The sequence below is a fragment of the Lynx rufus genome, unplaced genomic scaffold (assembly GCF_022079265.1).
Source record: "Lynx rufus isolate CCGP_SWC_20201006 ecotype Redwood Valley unplaced genomic scaffold, mLynRuf1.p SCAF_1, whole genome shotgun sequence".
NCBI lineage: Eukaryota > Metazoa > Chordata > Mammalia > Carnivora > Felidae > Lynx > Lynx rufus.
This window is the reverse complement of record NW_025814823.1, coordinates 34,814,797-34,819,792: the sequence shown is the minus strand read 5'-3', so window position 1 is coordinate 34,819,792 and position 4,996 is coordinate 34,814,797. Positions and strand designations below refer to the sequence as shown.

Sequence of the window (4,996 nt, the reverse complement as noted above, 5' to 3'; positions counted from 1 at the left end):
CCAATTGACTGAATGGAAATTATCTTGCAGAACTGCCACTTGTTTTTAAGACACGTGTTTCACGTCAAGGATATAGTCTCTTGTCTTTGAAAATTAACTCAGTGGGGTGTCTGGATGGCTCAGTCAGTTGAGCATCCGACTTTGGCTCAGGTTATGATCTCATGGTTTGTGAGATGGAGCCCTGTGTCAGGCTCTGTGCTGACAGCTCAGAGCCTGCAGCTTGCTTCGGATTCTGTGTCCTCCTCTGTCTCTGCTCCTCCGCTGCTCATACTTTGTCTGTCTCTCAAAAATAAACATGAAAAAAAAGAAAAAAAAAAAAAAGGAAAACTCAACGTGAATCCAGGGATGGCATGGCATTTTCATATAGTTGGTTCTTCCTAGCTCCTTCCCAGAATATCTTCTTTTTTATGTTTTTCTTTTCTTTTCTCTTTTCTTTTCTTTTTTCTTTTCTTTTCTTTTCTCTTTCTTTCTTTCTTTCTTTCTTTCTTTGAGAGAGAGAAAGGAAGAGACAGCATGCATAGGTATGAGCAGGGGAGAGGCAGAGAGAGAGGGAGACAGAGAATCCCAAGCAGTGCAGAGCCTAACATGGGGCTTGATCTCACAAACCATGAAATCATGACCTGAGCCGATATCAAGAGTTGGAGGCTTAACCAACTGAGCCACCCATGCTTCCCATATTTCCCAGAATATCTTAAAACCAGTTACAATATAATTATTTTTTTAAATATAAAAAATAAATCATGTAAGAAAGAGATTCTGCCCTTGCATATTCTCATAATGGTGGAAGTGTACAGGAAAGGGCAAACACTTTATTAATTGTGTAATGTCTTAAGAAAAAGTCCTTGGTAGACACAATTTCTCTCTGTTTTTTAAGTCTCTTGGGCAACTTTGTTTGTCTTTTGAGAGCAGCTATGTGTTCCCCACTCCAATAGGCTTTCATTTCCTCCCACAGAACTAGGAATCTGATCCCCTTGACCACAATAAAGCAGGTCAGAGATGCAGCCACAAGGGGTCATCTGCCAGACATTAACTGCAACTGTCTGAAGCAAATGAACTCTTCATTTCAGGACTTGCCCATCAAGGTCTGTGTAGTCCAGGAGCTGCCACTGACCATGGTTGCCATTCCTAGAAATGAAAATAGCACGGAGGAAGTAGAGATGAGTGGTGGAAGGAAAACAGTTCTTAACCAATATACAATCTACAAACACAATTCCATAGATGTTATGAAGATTTTCTTATGTCAATATGATAATTTTATCATTTTTGTTTTCAAGGTATAGAAATCTGTTTAACTAGGTAATGTCTTACTAGATATAGAATTGATGTTGGTAATATCTTTGGGGTAATAATGCTATATACTGAAATATACCTTGAGCATTCTTTCTAAATTCATTTCTTAGACTACAAAAATACATGGGCATACTAAAGTACTTCTTTATGTTAGAACATGAATTTTATTTACTCAGAAGGGTAGTTGGAAAAAACAACTCAAAATCATGGCCAGAAACAAGAGCTGAGTGAACTGAGTATCAAAATCAAAGAAAAGATGGAGCTGTTTATATCTACCTATTGTTTCCCCTTTTATGCATTGTTTAGATACAATAGACTTTTTAGTCTTTTTTTTTTTAGCTTAAGTATAATTGACATACTGTGTTATATTAGTTTCATGTATACAATATTTCAGGTATTCTATGTAGTTTTCAGTGCTCATCAAGAAAAGTATACTCTTTTTTAAAAGTTAAAAAAAAATTTAAGTTACATTTTTGTTTTTGAGAGAGAGAGATAGAAAGGCAGAGCATGAGGAGGGAGTGGCAGAGAGAGAGGGAGACACGGAATCTGAAGCAGGCCCCAGACACAGAGCCCAATGCAGGACTCAAACTCACAAACTGTGAGATCATTACCTGAGCTGAAGTCGGATGCTTAACCGACTGAGCCACCCAGGCACCCCAAGAAAAGTGTACTCTTAATCTTCTTTATTTCACCCATCCCCCACCTACCTTCCCTCTGGCAACCACTAGTTTGTTCTCTGTATATAAGCATCTTTTTTGTCTTTTTTTTCTTTCATTGATTTTGTTTCTTAAATTATACATATGACTGAAATCACAGGGTGTTTGTCTTTCTCTGACTGACTTATTTCACTTGGCATTACACTCTCTAGATCCATCCAAGTTGTTGTAAATGGCAAGATTTCGTCTTTTTATGGCTGAATAATATTTTATATATATATATATGTATATATATATATATATACATACACACATACACACACATATATATCACATCTGCTTTATACCTTCATCTGTGGGTAGACACCTGGGTTTCTTCCATATCTTGGCTATTATAAATAATGCTACAATAAACACAAGGGTGCAAATACCTTTCCAAATTAATGTTTTCATATTCTTTGAGTAAATACCCTATAGTGGAATTACTGGATCCTATGGTAATTTTATTTATTCATTTATTTTTATTTTATTTATTTTTGTTGTTTAACTTTTATTTCATGATCATAAATTTGACTCTGCCATCCAGCTGGACTTGGAGGGGAGTAAGGAAAACTTGGGACCCATGGAGCTGCAGCGGAAGCTCAAAGGCTGCAGGAGATTTTGAGCAGATGGGGGTGAAGGGGTGCTCTACCAAACTGTGAAGGAATGGTCTGGTAGTTAAGATAAAACAAATCAAATTTATTAGATTTGTCCACAGTCAGCAATGGCGATCTTCTAGCTGGTCTTGCTTGCCATTCCTGGATCCCATGCTCCATGGCTTCTGAAGTCCATGCCTTCCTTCACCTTGCTAAACGCCACGTGCTTGTCATCTAACCATTCGGTCTTGGCAGTGCAGATGAAAGACTGAGAACCGTTCATGTTGGGTCCAGCATTTGCCATGGAAAGAATGCTAGGGCATGTGAGCTTCAGGATGAAATTCTCGTCATCAAATTTCTCCCTATAGGGAGATGGACTTGCCACCAGGGCCATTATTGCACCACCATGGCACATAAATCTTGGAATAATCCTATGAAAGCAGGAACCTTTGTGATCAAAAGCATTCTCCCCAGTGCTCCGAGCATCTAAGTCCTCTGCTGTTTTTGGAAATTTGTCTGAAAACAGCTCAAAGGAGACATGGCCCAAGGGCTAGCTGTCCAAAGTGATATCAAAGAAGAACACGGTGGGGTTGACCATGCTTGGGCAGGTTGGTGGTTCCAGGGTGGCAGCATCTGCAAGGCCAGGCAATTTTACTTTTAGTGTTTTGAGGAATTTCCATAGTGTTTTCCATAGAATAGACTCTATTAACGTGTATAAGATTGTTAGGTTTCTCTGTGTATCCATTTCACTAATTTAATAAATATTAAGTATCTACAGTGCATTTGCTGATCTGGTAAATACTGAAAGTACAACAAAAAGACAAACAGACCTTACCCCTAGTGTAATAAGGAAGACAGGCATTAATCAAATAATTACATACTATATGAATATAAACTGAACTCTAATCATGGAGGAGATGTTATGATTGCCTATCATACAGGTCTGGATTTTAACTGGGGCTTGAAAAAATGGTAAGGATATATTTGTTATATAATTCTTAGGAGTTTCTTTTTGAATATGAATACAACTTTCCTTTTTCTCTCTTTAATTTTGTTTATGTCATGGTTCTTCATTATGTGCAACTATGAATCATTGGTAGCAGCTACATAAAGCTATAACTGAAGAAAAAGGACTCTGATTTTCTATTTAACATGGCTATAGGAGTTGAGTATTATTAGCACACTTCTATTCACATTACCATTATACTCTTGTAGAAGTGGGACACCTGGGTGGCTCAGTCAGGTAAGAGTCTGACTTAGGCTCAGGTCATGATCTCACTGTTCATGAGTTTGAGCCCTGCGTTGGGCTCTGTACTAACAGCTCAGAGCCTGGAGCCTGCTTTGAATTCTGTGTCTCCTCTCTTTCTGCCCCTCCCCTGCTCATGCTGTGTCTCTGTGTCTTAAAAAGAAAGAAACATTAAAAAACAAACAAACAAACAAATAAATAAATAATTGTAGAAATAAAAATACCAGAAATATATATTTTGTTTCATCAATAAGATAACATTTATTTGCTGATCAGCTATGTAAAATATTGAATAAGGAAGGCAAAATATTGAAGATGGTAACTAAAGTATGCAGTATAAATCAAATGATTTTTTGAAAATTTAAAATGAAGTCCACAGAAGCTTATAAATTAAATAATATTTGAATATATTTGCATATATTGTATGTATATATATATATATACACATGTATATATATATATATATATACACATGTATATATATATATCAAACTTAATTGTGATTTTTGTTTGTTTGTTGGCTGACCATTATTTAGTCTATTTCCCTTGTTTAGAGTACAATTTTTCCCAGAGAAAAGCAGTCATGACTTTTATAAGGCCTTAGAAGAATGGCAAAATTTTACTAGTTATAGAGGTTGTAAGAAGTTTAGTGTCTTTTCTATTAATGCATACTATCTCATAAGTTAGACTTATATGAAATTAGAAATCCATTTGATTTCTTTGAATATATGCAGCAAGAGATAAAAACTGTAAGTATGTGTTTAAATTTGGGGATAGTGATCAGAAAAACTGGTGTGTTTTTAAAGGAGTTTAACCTGGAGTGCCTGGGTGGCCCAGTTGGTTAAGTGTCCAACTTTGACTCAGGTCACGATCTCACAGTTCATGGGTTTGAGCCCCGTGTCAGGCTCTGTGCTGACAGCTCGGAGCCTGGAGCCTGCTTTGGATTCTGTGTCTTCCTCTCTCTCTCTGCCCCTCCCCATGTCTCTCAAAAATGAATAAATTTTAAAATATGTATATTAAAAAAAAAGAAAAAAACAATACAAAGAGTTTTTCTTTTTCCTGAGAAAATTAGCTGCCAATCTTTCTCAGGCTTATAAATAAAGTATCTCCCTTTTGATACAGTTTTAAATATTTGATTTATTTATTTAGGCCTTTCTGAGAGAAGCAGA

General features: G+C 36.5%; 1 pseudogene; it reads right to left on the bottom strand.

Annotated features, from left to right (window-relative positions):
• Nucleotides 1-2,720: 2,720 nt before the first annotated feature.
• On the bottom strand, nt 2,721-3,185 carry LOC124508482 (peptidyl-prolyl cis-trans isomerase A-like; annotated as a pseudogene).
• Between the last annotated feature and the right edge of the window lie 1,811 nt (nt 3,186-4,996).